Source organism: Corapipo altera, unplaced genomic scaffold, assembly GCF_003945725.1.
Source record: "Corapipo altera isolate COAL_440 unplaced genomic scaffold, ASM394572v1 64, whole genome shotgun sequence".
NCBI classification, from domain to species: domain Eukaryota; kingdom Metazoa; phylum Chordata; class Aves; order Passeriformes; family Pipridae; genus Corapipo; species Corapipo altera.
This window is the reverse complement of record NW_020884893.1, coordinates 5348697-5363808: the sequence shown is the minus strand read 5'-3', so window position 1 is coordinate 5363808 and position 15112 is coordinate 5348697. Positions and strand designations below refer to the sequence as shown.

General features: G+C 41.6%; 1 long non-coding RNA gene across 1 annotated transcript; it reads right to left on the bottom strand.

Moving 5' to 3' along the window:
- Positions 1 to 225: 225 nt before the first annotated feature.
- Positions 226 to 10945, bottom strand: LOC113948523. The gene is made up of 3 exons (XR_003528181.1): positions 10738 to 10945; positions 7450 to 7654; positions 226 to 415 (listed from the first exon to the last, which is right to left on the bottom strand). It is a non-coding gene; the product is annotated as an uncharacterized LOC113948523 (long non-coding RNA).
- Positions 10946 to 15112: the final 4167 nt, after the last annotated feature.

Sequence of the window (15112 nt, the reverse complement as noted above, 5' to 3'; positions counted from 1 at the left end):
CTTAAGGTGTGTGTGTGATCACAGTGGAGAGAACCCTGCAAAGGGAATGCAGCTCTGCTGAGGAGGAATTGGAGAGTGAGCTGAGTGTTTCCTGAGCAGAAAACGAGGAGCAGGAGAAGTTTGGTTATCACAGAGAAAGACTCCAGTCTTGATTTTCCATGTTTTACTCCAACCCCAAATTACCCTTCCTTCATACTAAATGCTTCTGTGTCCCCATATATTATATTAATCTTTTATTTTACAAGGCTTTTTACCAACAGAATTCCTGCCAATTCTCCACATCTCCCATTAATGAAGAGCCATGGCCACTGTTATTTTAGTGCTCTGTAACTCCACAACATCTGGGGTTGGGGCCTGTTAATCTTCTGTCCTGACCTTCTGCCCTTTCTGCTGTTGGTTTGTAGGAAACTGTTGTCTGAAAGACAGGGAGTAACAGGAATATCTGGCATTGGACAGGACAGGTGAATACAACCTGCAGTGTTCTCTGCACTGCTGGTCCTGAGCAATAGTCAGTGTCGTAATAAATGAGAAATAATAACGTACTTCTGGCTGCAGCAGCAGAGATTTGTGTGCAGTGTAGCAGGAGGACCCAGGTCGTGTGTTGTTGGGTTCTGTTACAGGTTTGCAAATGTGCTACTTGTTCTTTGTAGCTCTGTTGCTAAACAGACATTTTCATTTCTAAGTACTTGCTTTCCTTTGTTACCCCAACCTGCCAGAATTAGAGGCATCTGCCACAGAAAGGAAGTCAGTTTTGTTTAATTTATCTCAGATTTATTTTGTGACATTTCCTGGATACATTTACCCATCACATTATTAAACAAGAGTTTATTTTCTGGAGGCTGCAGCTTCAGCTTTGCCTATATTTCAGTAAGACAGGAATTTAAATACTGTCAACATGCTGAGAAAATAGAAAGTCTTTCAGGTGTGTTTTGCAGGAGAAACTTCAGAGCTCCACTATCTCTCCTAATAGTTGGCCTGGGGCTTTCTCAAATGTATAATCTGATTTTTCCACTCATTTGAAATGTAAACAGAGAATTTTCACAGAAGACAGAGAAATCCATCTGCAAATAATATTTGTTTTTGGCAATTTGTTTCTTTAATTATGATGATAAATTTTCACTGTTTGGCAGCAGCACAAAGAAATATGCCCTTGAATGTCTTTGTTCCTTCAGGAGGAGTGGAAAAAATGAGCCTTGTTCAGAAGGCAATTCCCCCATCTAGTCACATAATTCTTGTCACTCACCCCAGCAAGTGATGAGAAACCCCTTTTTTTAGCTCTCCCATGGGAAGGATCTTTGGCTAGGACTCAGAAAACATTTTTATTGTTTTTTTGGTTTTTGGCAAACTTTGACTGACTTGGGACAAAACTCAAGTGCTGGGGTTGTACAAAGTTCTCATCTGCCTTTATCTCTCAGAAATGCTGAGTTGTGATGAGGAACAAACACAGCTACACATGAATTGCCCAAATAAAGATACATCGTTCAGAGGTGCTGATAGGCCAGGGGAGCAGCTGACTTAAATTTGGGGGACCCTATATCAGACCCAAAGCTCTGAATGCCTCAAATGTTCTTTCTAGAGGTGACTCAAATGCCAGTTCTGCACCTTGAATCCATCTCTAAAGCATTGGATCATCCCAAAGTTGTTGCCAGGTTATTCTGTTATTTTCCTGGGGGCTGGATTTAGAAAATTAATTAATTTAAATTTGTTTTGTAGTACCACACACAAGCTTATTGTTACTTCTTCCTTTTCATTACAAATGAAATATATATGTTTATATTTCTAAATCTATTTATTTAAATTATATACTCTGCATTACGTTTGGGGCAGGTACTTCATTCTTTAGAAAGAAGAAAAACATTTGCAGGACACAACTTGAAATACAAAAATCTATAGATTCTACATGTTGACCGTTTATATTTGTTGGACTGTGATCTGATAGGGGAGAGACCTGGAGTTTTCTGTCTACTTTAATTTCATTTCTACCTTCTCAATGCACTGACTCGTGTGTGCCAAAACATCACTGGTAAAATGCTTCTTGATAATGTTTTTAGCAGACAAAGGAGGAACCCTTTGTATATGTAAAATGTTTTATAGTCCTTAGACTTCTGCAGACTAATTGAAAATAAATGTGGAGCACGTTTCATATTCAGAAAATCTGAATGGGCCTTGGTTCTGGATAAGGAAGAGGGAGCAGAACTGGCTGAACTGGGCATATTAAATTCTTTATTGAATAGCTTTGTCCCTTTTCTGCTGTTGGATTTCCCACAACTGGATTTTCTTAGTTTTTCCTCCACTTGATTGTTTGGTTTGTGCAAATACCCTGAAATCACTGCTCTGGTCAGGAGTCCTTCACAATTGCCTGGTTTGTGGCATTTAGTTTTCAATTTTAGCCATATGGGGTTTTTTTGGTTTGGCTTCTTGCCTTTTTTATTATTCTGTGCCTGCTTAATTGTAGCTTTTATGAAGAAATGGAGAAAGAGACATAAAGACAATAAGACAAATCATTCCCAAAGCAAATATAATGAGGGAAATGAGGAGAAGAGTTGGAGAAATATTTACATGATTTGAATTTTCTGTCAACATTCCTAAAAATAGAACAAAAAAATTAAATTAAATAGTCAGATGATTTGTTAGTGAAAGGAATAAAAAGAATTGCAAACACGAGAACAAATGTTCATTTTTATTCCAAGAAGTAGTTCTTGGCAGTATTTAGGACTTTTCTAATAGAGGAGACGAAATGTAGGTTTTATCCCACTTGAACATAAATCAGTGCAATAGACTAAACAATATCTATTGTAGGATGCACTGAGTTCTTCTGTTTTCTACAGCCCTTCAATTAAGTCTGTAAAGTCAGTCTGTAAACTGTAAAGAGGTTTAATCACCTCCTGCTCAGCCAGGCCTCCTGTAGGTCACTGCCATGGTCCTGCAGCACAAGTGCTGCAGTGGGGAAGCCTTCCAGTAGCACTCAAAAATAGCAGCAATTACCTAATTACAGCATGGTCATGCTAAAGGTCACATTAATGGCCACCAATGCTGATGAATGGGAAGGCAGTGGCGTGGATGAAATCATAATTAGTGCAGCATGAGGTAGGTGTTATGTTAAACATCCAAGGGGAAAATATGAACAGCATTGCACAGGTGGACTGAAATGTTCCCTGTAAAACCTCACCTGCAACAATCCCACTTTGAGAAGACAAGAATAAGCTTTACATAGTTTGCTCCTGTCAAGAAGTTAAGCCAGTTGTGAGTTTTATTCACCAACTAGGGAAGCACGTGCTGGGTGTGACACACTCCAGACTCCACTCTGCTCGTTTTGAGGTGTCACAGGGTGGCTGTGTTTGACACCACAGACACTGTATTTTCTTTCCAATGAGTTCACCAGCTACTGAGAAAGAAGAAATTCAACTGGAGCAGCAGGACAGTGGAGATGCTCTATGATCCAGGCAAACAATAACTCAGGTGTCCACTCCTCAGCGTGTCTGGGGAGGGTTTGATATTCTGTGCATGTCACACACACGTGAAAAATCTGCTGCTACCGAATTAGCAGAAAAACCAGCAACATTTATACTGTTTAGGTTACAAAGGTTTCCATCAACACTAAACAGGTGATTTTTCATTGTTACAGTATATACAGTGCTAAGATGGCACCTCATGTCTGCTATTGATTTCCCTGATGCTACCTTCAAACTTGGTGGTCACAGCTGTACCTTCCCTCTGTCAATGCCAGTGTCTCCAGTGGAGCCCCAGAGCTCACGGGGTTGTTTCAGTCTTTGCATGAGCTTCTGTTTCTGTTCCAAAATTGCCAAAAATCTGGCCCACGGGTGTATTTTCAGGACAGCAGAACGACTGAACTTGTGTGGGTCAAAGACATGGCATTTAATCAGGGGTTTTAAACAGGAGGAGAAAAGGGATGAAACTGTCTCTGTTAAAACTCCCTACTCTAAAGAATTTCATTCAGTTGCCTGGATTATTCCAACTGTGATATAAAAGTACAGAATGGCATCCAGATTGGCTTGCCAGGTATTGCATACAAAACACCTTTCTGAGAGAGTACCTCCATCTCTGTGGAATGTGCCATTCTCTCTGGAGAAGGGAGAGACCCTGTGGTTGCTCAGTGGGTTTCATGGGAAGTGTTGCCTGGCTGTGGGAGATGTACCAGAGATATTTCCAGTACCAAACCTGCCCATTTCTTATGGTGAAGATGGAACTCGCTTTGCTTGAGCTTGTTGAGAAGGAAAAGAACTTGAACAACCCATTTGTTTTATAAAACCAACTACCACTTCTAATTTTCTTCAGTCCTTTGGTCTTTTGAACTCCAGCCTTCCAGTCTTTTTTGTAAAATAAGAAGAAAAGCAAATGATAGTTAAAAAAATGAAAAATGCCTATTTGCAGTGAAATCAATTTTTTTTGTTGTTCCTTTGGGTTTCTTTTAATTTGATTGTTAGGCAGCAGGACAGGAGAACTAACAGGAACTGTGTTCTGATCCTGGGTAACTTCTGTTTAGTTCTTTCTTCACTAAACTCCCATCTCTGGAGATACAAGTTATACAGTCAAACATTTTACTCCTTTAGGGCACAGGTGGGGGATTCCTCTACTAGAACAGACCAGAATCTGGTATCTCCCAGCATGTGCCTTTCTTCCACTTGTGTCCTTGAAAGACACAAGGTAATGGGAATTCAAGTTTGAATTCCAGGCCAAGTATCTACTAATTTCTAAACATAAAGGACATTTTTAAGTGTCAGTTTTGGAAGACTGGATCCCCAGCAGCAGAGTTCCCAGGTTAGAGCAGGGGAGGCAGAAGCACCAAGGAATGTTGCTCAGGTTCCCTCCATCCTTGCCCGTTGTGTCAGTGACTGTTGAGCCTCGTTAGCAGTGACACATCCCAGAGCTGGACAGGTGGCCTGGGATCCAAGCCTGAGCCTCTTATCTCAAATATCTCTGGAAAGCTCCTTTGGCAAGAAGCCCAAATGGGAAGGAGCAATTCTTCTGTCTCAGACCAAACTTGTAAGGAATCTGGAAAGTAACAGGCTCTGCTGGCTGTTATTTCTGTTCCCTCCTCTGCTGTCTCCTCTCCAGATTATTTTTTTAATCGGAATGTTTGACTGCTTCTCATCTTGCTGATGCAAAATCTCTCAATATCCAGCAGGAGAAAGGTCCACATTGCTTTCAATAATCTTTGGATCATGCCATTAGCTTCACTTAAGCTTTGGGTCTGGTTCTTCACAGTTCAAAGGATTTATAATCTCTATTCCAAGTCCTTATCCAGTTTTTCTGAGTTCCTTAACTCTGTAGATATGAAAGGTCTCAGCTCTTCACCTGAGTATGAGCTGTATCTGCTGCTAACCAATAACACAGACATTTAGGGTAGGAAGGAAGGAAAAAAGGACATTGTATTATAATGTTTAACTTGTGAAACAAGAGGAAATGTCTTCAACCTGTGATCCATTTGGGTTGCATAAGCTATGAATGAGGCATTGTTAGATGAATATTAAATATACATGTATATATTAAATATTTAACTTGAACTTTGTTCAGCTTTCCTTTCTTGTAATTCCTTTTCGGTGTTCATAGAAAACAAACCTGATTTTTATGTTGCTTGCCAGTAGTGACCTCAAATTTTCTGTTTGTGTTAATAATATCAATTACCTGCACACATGAGTCACGTTGAACTTTGTCACTGCACTGGAGGAGTGCTTTTTGGAATATGTCCACAAAGCTTTTTTCTGTGAAAACATTCCCTATTGCTTGAAATAATCTGTGAGTGCATTTACTGTTTCATGCATATATAACTCTGGTAGTTGTTCGTTCCGAAATTTTTTCAGCACAAAGCTGAAGCCTGCAACTGTTCCAGTTGAGGTGATAGGAGAGATGATAAAAGAACTCCTGAGAAATGTCCTTGTCAAGCACAGGAATGAATGCAACCTGCAATGTCCCTGGAATCCCACAAGTGTATTTTGAACCCTGGGCTGGTGTGTACCTCCAGTGTGTCCCCTGCAGCTGTGAACTGCTACTCTTTGTGTAGGACTGGGCAAGGCTCCAGTGGCTCTGTTCTTACAAGGAATGCATTTTCCAGTGTTTTGAGTTAATGACTATTATTCAAGCTGAAGTCAGTTCCTTTCTCACACTATTTTAGGCTGTGTGTGGTAAACCTTTGTGCCACTCTTCTCCTCAAAACGTTCTGCTATTTTCCTTCTGTCCTAAAACCAATACAAATTATACCAAGGTCTTTATCTTCTGAAATAAGTGTTGGTTATCTCCATAATGACTAAATCCTGAAGTGCAGCAGGTTGGTATTTCTGCTGGCCTACTGACCCTCCTTTTATTGCTGCTGGTCAATGCAATGGTGTTGGGAAGTTCCTGTTGTGTTTGATGTGCAAATAGAGAACAAAAGGTCCCTGCCCTGACGACTGAAAGTTTAGGTATTTGTATTGATTGGATAAATATTGGGCATTTGTCTTTTTCCACCAGAAAGCGATACATTAAGGCAACTGTTTCCTGGACAGATAAAGAGTGAATTCTGAGGATATAAGGAAATTAAGCCTGGAGTGAGGCTTGTAGTAATGGGGGGAAGCAGGTACATGACCTTGCAATGTTCTTCCTCTCTTTCTCCCTTTATTTTGATTCTGACCTGATACTTTCTTAATCAGACTTTGAACAGAACAACAGCCTGTGTGTTTTCCAGCATTCACTCCATCCTTGTGTACCTCTGAGGTGGTTTCCTATTCTCACCCTCAGGGGAAGGAGTGCAGGACTCTTGGACCATCTTGTCTTCCTCACTTGCCTTATCCAAAATCTGACTCAGGAGTAACCCTTCAGGAAAGTGCCTTAGATAATGGGCCACGTCCCCCCTGCATTGCTCAATACCCACATGCTGATCTCTCAGGCATTTCAGTCCTTATTTATTGTTCAGAGTGTGTTGAAATTTCCATTTAAATTAAAATTAATAAAATGGAACGTTGCATTTTTTGAATCTGTATGGGGAAAAGTTATTTTTTATTTCCATTGTAAAGTGAAAATATTGCTTACAGTTTTTATTTTTAGCTCTTTCTTTACACGTGCTTTTCTTTGCTGGGCTTAGTTACACAGAAGGGTAATTTTATTTTGAAATTTTAAAGCTTCTTAGAAGGAGAAAACATACCCAGGGAAAATAAGATGTTGGTCTCATCTGAAGGAAGAACAAAACTGGTTATGAAATCATCACAATTAAAAAAATATCTTTGACCAGTTTTCCTCTCCATTCAGTGACAACAACTCTGATAAAATGTATCTAATTAACACCCAGCAGATAACAATTATCTTGTATAATTATGATGAGCTTGTTTGTTCTTTAATTGACAGTTTGGGCAATGTTTTATGATGTTTATGTGACCTTGCAGCCGATCTGGCCCCGCTCCTGCGCGCTGCCAAGTGCGTGGCTGTTTGGATTTCCAGCCCAGCCCTGGCTCTCACCCCTCGTTACCGTCCCTGTCACTCCAGGGTGACACATCCCGCTCCAGCTCTCCCTGACTGCCGCAGTGTCGCTCCCATCCCCTGGAATTGCGCCGAGATCGCTCCCAGTTGTTGCCCCTCTGCTGCCTGTCCCTGCCTGTGCCTCAGCTCCGGGGAAGAGCTGGCTCTGGAGGAGCCACAAAACGCTCAGCACCAGAGCTGTGCCCTATTAGGAATGAAATCCTTGGGTGTATCTCGTGGTTTCACATGTAGTTGGTGCAGACTTTGCAATAATCCCACAATCTGCTTTCTATTAAAAGGTACCCGATAGTTCAATAACCAAATGTCTGTGCTGATACAACAGATGCCTTTGGTTTGATGCATCCTGGGTGCTTTGGGAGGCTTTCAATTTTCCCACTGAACACAATTTCTTTGCTGTCCTGTAAATAATGAACCCTTGTGTGTTGGTACCTGGCTGCCATGATCATTTTTGCAGTAATGCTCTGGGATGCTTTGCCTACGGCCTGTCCTTTTTACTAAGGGATGTCTGGGATAAAATTGCAAATTAATTTTTGGAATAGATTTTGCTCTTTGCTAGAGAGAAGCAGATCTAAGTAGTTGGACGTTGTGGGGGGAAAAAGTGGAAGAGTGGAAAGATGATCAGGTGGCTAAGATATTCAGGGATGACTAAGAGGGGGTCATTGGTTTTAAGCCCAGTCTGTCCAGGTCAATTAATCTGTGATTTGATATTTTTTTTCCCACTGACAAAGTGGGGTCAGAATAACTATTTCCTGATCCCTTTTCTATGTGTTTTTCTGGGGTTGAACCACTGCTGCCTTGCTGTGGATATTTTACTGCCCTGCATCTTTAATTTTTAGGATATTAGTGCCTTCCAAGGGAAGGACACTTTGCAAGCCTGTTTCTTCTACAAAGGAGTGGGGACAGAAGTCCTTGTAAGGGCTGAACTTGTGTGAATATTCAAACTGGATTTGCAGCAGTGGGGTTTTTAATGTTTGCAAACAGGGAATCTTAAACAGCTGAGTAGCAGATCCCTCTTCCTGCCACGGTGGCTCTTAATTAAAATCTCTGTCCCAATTTCTTCATTTCATATGTAGGTGTGTTACTTAGAGCAGCTCTTTTCCATCTGTAAAGGAAGAAGGAGCTACTACCTCCTGATTTAAGTCTTCATCCAGAAGGCTTTAGGCCTTTATTGTTGGTTTTTTTTCCTTCAGTTTTGTCCTCCTCCTGTTGAGGAATCAACCATTTCCAGTAGTCAAAGCAAGTTGAGTCCACAGATTTTCAGTTCCAATTTCTTCATCCTCACTTTCCATCCTGAGTGCTCTGCCTGCTCCCAGGCTCCTGCCATGGTTATATTGGCACAATAATCAGGTGCCATCTCAACAAAATCACCCCCCTTGTGCTCAGACAATGTGAGGGCTGTAATGCAATCATGGAATAGTTAATGAACAAACCTGTGGTTCCCCCATGTTGCCTCACTATCCTTGTCCTTGGAGGTTTGGAATGAAGGGGAATCTCCACTGTGAGGATCCTACTTGGCACAGGGTGTAATGTGTGAGTCAGATTTATGTGAGGGGTTACTTCCCTGAAACAATTTTAAAATTAATTTAGTGAGAAACAAAGAGGAAACCTCCCCAAACAAGGTTTTGTGTGATATTTCTGGATTTTGGGGGTTCTATTAGAGAGGGAAATAGCCTGGGAGCAGCTTTTCTTATAACATCATCTTGTCCTTTTCACTCCAGGGCAGTATTAGAAAGTGCAGTGGTGCATAAGACTTAGTAATAACTATTATTATTTGTTAAGCATTGTCTTATACAGCACTGAGAACATTGGGTTTCTGTCCTACATGGATCATTACTTTGGGAATGCAAAATTTTTCAAACAGTAAGTGTCCTCGATGATTAGAGAGAGATTATCACCAAGTGCTGCATTTTTATTTGGATTTTTCTTGTTTTCTTTTTCTAAATGAAGGGGCTGAGCGTCAAATTAATCTAGTTATCTGTAGCAAAATTCTGGTTTGAGGATAAGATAAAGTATGTCAAACCACTTAACCTGGTCTTCTCTCAACATAAATTGGTTGGAAGGAGATGTAGAAAAATCCTCTGCATAGACTCTGATGATTTGAGGTCCCCAAGCTGTCAGTATGGGTAAACCCAATCCAGATGCCTGAGTTCTCAGATTTTGGGATAGATCCTCTCCATCCTTTGGGATGATTTCAGTATTTGACAGCCAAGGTAATGGACAGCTGAACTTCCAGCTTCATTAATTGAGATGTTCTATCTAAACCCAATGGATGAGGGTTTGGGTTGGCAGGAGGTGAGAGTTTCACGTATTATTTTTTCTCCTTTGTCAGGAGGATTCTGTAGAAGAAAATCTCAACTTAAATCAAGGCAGATTTGTGTGTCTATTACTGGTACATAAAATAATAAATGGAATAAAGTTTGGAGATGTATCCAGTAGATTCTCAGTAAGAAGCATTCTGAAGAGACCTTATAGTATTATCTGACCTTTAAAGTAAACTTGAATTTATTTAAATGCCATAGGCACAAATTATATGCTTTTTGCCTTAAAATTCATTGGGTAGCTATTGATAGAATTAATAAAGAATAATTTTTCAGAAAAAGTGAACATATGGCTTGTTATTACTGACTTCAAGCCACAATCAGAACATTATCCAAATAACTCCAGATCCCAGCAGTATGTTCTCAAGCATCTCGTACATTAGAGCACGACTCCTGGAATTCTTTGAGGCTTTGTACGTTCTGTTGTGGATCTTTGAGCAGTGTTGTCTGTGTTCTGACTTCTAATCCCATTAAAGGTCTTCATATTGAGGATTTTATAAAGGTGATGTGAAAACTTTAAGTGGCCTTGAGGTGACATTACAAACCTTGAGCTTGGGAACATTTTTTCAGGAACCGAAAACCTAATTAGAATCAGTCTCATCACACGAGTGTTTTTCTTTCTTTGTTGTTTCTTGTGGTGTTTGCTCTCCTGACACTCAGTTGCTCTGATTCTTTTTCAGTGTAATTTTCCAGTCCTTTACTCGTGTTCCTTCAAATCTTTATGAGTTGAGTAAATAGATGTAGTGGGATGAGCTGAGAAAATGTAAGACTTGCAGATTTTTTCCCAGTCATAGGGAAAACATATTGCAGCTTTTCTCCCTAAGTTTTTTGCTGATTCTAGTGACCAGACAACTCCCAGCCAGCTGTGGCTAAAGACATTTAGAAATGTTTTCAGAGACAGGCAGAATGGTTTATACTGGGCTGCTTCTCCCACCAGGTTGCCATGTACCTCTGCAGAGAGGGCTGGAACCACGTTCACTGGGCAGGGGACTCGGAGCACCAGGAACTTAAATATCTTGCTCATCTAATTTGGCTGTGAGCCATTTTATTGCTCTCTGTTTGATTGATGTATCTATTTAAATGCTTTAAGAACTGGGACTCTTTCTCAGCAGGGGCTTGCACAGTGCAGTGCAGGAGGGATCCTGACCTTGTTTGGGGCCTTCTGTGTTTCTGAGAATGAAGTAATAATAAATAGAATCATTATATAGAGTCATGGAATGGTTTGGGTTGGAAGGGACATTAAAGTTCCAACCCCCTTTCCATTGGCAGGGACACCTTCCACTAGCCCAGGTTGCTCCAAGCCCCATCCAACCTGGCCTTGGACACTTGCAGGGATGGGGCAGCCACAGCTTCTCTGGGCAACCTGTGCCAGGGGCTCCCCACCCTCACAGGGAACAATTTCCTCCTACTGTCTAATCTAAACCTACTCTCTGTCTCTGGCTGCACAATCCCAACTCTCTCAGCCTTTCCTCCCAGCAGAGCTGCTCCATCCCTGATCATCTTGGGGCCTCCTCTGGACTGGCTCCAACAGCTCCATGTCCTTCCTGTGCTGGAGGCAGCTCTGCAGGAGGGGCAGGGGGGCACAATTTCCCCCTCACCTGCTGAAGCAGCATTTTCAAAGCTTGTACCCAACCAATGCAGTGCCTCAAGAGTTGCTGTGGCCCCCAGTTAACACACACAGAAAGAGGGCTCTGAATGCAGCTTCCCTTTCTTGGCCTGGGTGCTCAGAGGAAAGGGGAGAAAATTGGCAATTTGGGAACAAAAAAGAAGAGACTGTCTTTATTAGAACAGCCAAAAAAAGAAGATGCAAACCCCCCTCAAAAGCCAAAACTAAATAACCCCTGGGCTCCACACTGTGGATCCCAGCATTATAGCTCTCTGCTGAACCCCCCTCTGCAGAGATTTCTGGCTCCCTGCTGCAATTTGAAGCTCTCTTGCTATTTAAATTATCCTTGGGAGACAGCCTTGTGTCTTTACTTGGCTGCCTTTGCTTTTTTTCCTATTTCTTTTTTTTCTTGATGAGTCATTCTACCAGCTTATACCCTCTCATCAGATAGACCAGACAATGAAGTCACCAGGGTTGCCTGAGAGCAAAATTGGCCCCATTATGCACAACCACTGTGCCTTGTCACTGATAATACACCGCTCAAGGGCTGGCCCTCAAAGCAGGATGGAAAATCACCAGGGACAAGAAACCTTCCACCCAAACAAAAATATTTGTTGAAATTTTTTGGGGGGTGTGTGTTTTTAAATTTGGTGAAATACTTCCAGCTGAAAACAGGAAATCACACACAAATAAAACTGGTGTTATATTTTGTCAATGTAGGAAGAAGAGTAAATTATCTCATAGCATCCCTTTACTTGTGTGCACCAGCCTCAGCCTTCTGCAATTAGCTATGGCAGTAAACTTTTTATTAGTCTTCTATATAAACTAGAAGACTTTATATCAGAATGTATGAGAGGAAAGAAAGATGCTTGACAAAAATCATCCTTTATTAGCTCAGTACAGAAGCAAAGTTAAACAGTCCTTTCTAGAGGAACATGGATGGAAAGACACTTACCCAGAGAACTTTATTCTAGAAACAAGACACCAAATATGAGAAGGAAAACAAAACAAGGATGAGGGAAGTGACTTTTTCCACAGTGGTGTGGCACATCAGTAGCTGGCTAGGAATAGTACTGAGGGTTTCTGGTTCTCAGAGAACTGTTCTTGCTGCTGAGGCACAGAACCTTCAAAGCACTTGTGGCTCTGATAGTGCTGATGTCTTGGTCTGCTCAGATGGAATAACAAAGGGCAGCTGGTCTTTTGGGATCTGTAGTAATCTGGTGAGGAATTCCATAATAACTGTTAATATTAAAGCTTTTACAAGCCTAACTATCTGCATCAATAAAGGACAGAAGAAAAACAGTTTATTTCCTGTTCTAAGTCTTACAAAACCATAGTCTCCATAGAGACCTCTCTTCCTTCCTTTCAGTATTTTTAACAAGAGGAAAATCTCTTTATTGCTTAGCTAGCCCATTCTCAGAGTTGTGCCCATCAGTGGGCTTTGGAGAGACTAAAGTGGCTGAGTTTCATCACCTGCCAAAGCTGATCCTTCTTTTGATTCCAAACTGGTGCTCTGTCGTTAATGATTTTTTTCCATCACTCCGTGCTGAACACAGATGAGCCCCAACGTTTCTGGGCCCTCTATTAACTCGGTATAAAAGGATGCTTTCTTTTCCCACCCTCTCTTAAGGCCCAGGAAACCTTAGTGCACTGCCAGAGGTGACTAAAATGTGCTGGGAGAGAGGAGAATCAGAGCTCAGGGGTGCTGCTCAGGCTGCTCTTTATGTCGTGTCTGCAGAGACCACAGACAGCGTCCCCAGTGCTGAGCCAGCGCCACTTCCACCCTCCCTGGGAAGGGAGAACCTCGTGTTGCAAACTCACCCGGGAGCACAGTCCAGAAGGTGACTGCTCTCAGCTGGGTGTTAAAAGCATCTTGCACTATTTTTCCAGCCTGATTCTATCTCACCAACTGTCTGGCTTGACTGTTTTGCTGTTATTCTTGCTTACAGTTTGTCACACTGATGAAAGATTAGCTCTCTGTATGTGGGTTTTTTCCTTTTTTTTTTTTTTTTTTTTTTTTTTTTCTTTTTCTTTCCCCCCCCCCCCCCCCCCCCCCCCCCCATTTCCCAGTGTGGCATTTAGGATGGAGGCTGAAAATATTGAACAAACTGCTGATGTCCCCAAGATTCAAATGTGTGAAAAAGACTCGTAAATGAGTCTAGCACACTCAGAAACATTCTTAACATCTGTTCAAGCAGGAGTACCAGTTCCCTTGCTCAGAAAGCACAATTTGTCCTCCCTGTTATTTAAAACTTTGGATTTGAATATTATCAGAGCGGAGCTAAGGAAAATAAACTCTTTGATTGTGGATATAGGATTTATAATGGGATGTGTGGAGGGGATGGTGCAGAATTACAGAATTTTAACTGCAGTGTGTCCTCAGTTTCTCTTTTATTGAAAGTCTTCCCCTTACAAAGCACTATGGAAAGGGTCACATAGTTGCAAGCCCTGTGGATTGTGTCCCCTGGACTGCTGGACATGGGTTTACTGGCAAATAGCATGTGTTTTCCTCTGAAAACTTACTACTTATGTAGAATAAAGCAAAAGCACCTTAAAAATCACTAAAAATAATTTTAAGCTTTATTTTCATATACACTCCTGATGAGGCAAAAATTTCTCTAACTCAAGTTTTGTCTGGCAGTAAATATTTCAGGATTCTGTCTCTGAAATGTAGTTGCAAAACTCTCAACACTTCTGCAATTTAGTGAGAAAAAGGCTATAAATAGGCAGCCAGACAGAGGCACAGCAGGGAGAGCCCAGGGGTCCGAGCTTCCAGCCTCTTTCTGCAACCACAGTAAAGAATTGCAGACATAAACATGACAATTGCAAAGAAAAAAGCAACTGGTAACTCTGAGAACGAAGAAAAATACTTAAAATAAGTGGCTGCATTTAATAAACAGGCTGAGTGGCCTCTGCAGTTTGCTGGGGATGCTGCAGTGACCTTCCCTTGCTCCAGCCGGGCTTGGGATGAAGTCCTGGCACTCCAGCCTGGATACAGCTCTCCCAGGCTCTGGGGACAGATGGATCCTGCTGTCCCAATGTCCAGGGCTAAAGCCCACTGCTGGTTGGGACTGCAGCACCCTGGGAGCTCTGGAGAGGGGTTTGAGCACAGTTTTAAAGCAGGTGGATGAGAAATCTGTGCAATATTGTGAGTGTTCCGAGGACTGGAACTTCTTTAATCACAGTTAATCCATTAGCATTCCCCATTTAAGTGACATTTATTACTACAAATGTCTGGTGATGGTAAAAGCAGTGGCTCTGTTGCAATTATTCCACCTTCTAGAATCCATACCAGTGCTTTTATTTCTTTTTGATAGAGAAATCATGTAAGTCACGAGTCTCATTGCTGGTGTGGTACAGCAAGATGAAATACTTTTCCTCTGCAAGGTTAATGTGCCACAAGTCTCCCCATGATTAGGAACAAAAATATACCAGCAGGTGGGATACAACCAGAACAGAGAGAGTTCTGTAAAATTCAACTTAAACCAGGCAATAAAATGGGCAATGGCAGCTTAGAGGCCTCCTGCAGCAGCGATCTATAGTTCCAAGGAGAAGTCCCCTGGAATATACCTGTTGTTTTAAGAACAATGAGATTTTTGCAACTGTGATAACAGTTTTCCAGCTGCACATTGGTCCTAAAAGCCTGACAAGTGTCCTTTCCTGAGAAAGAGGGATTTTGAAAGTAACCTCTAACACCAGCACAAGGACAGCAGTTAAA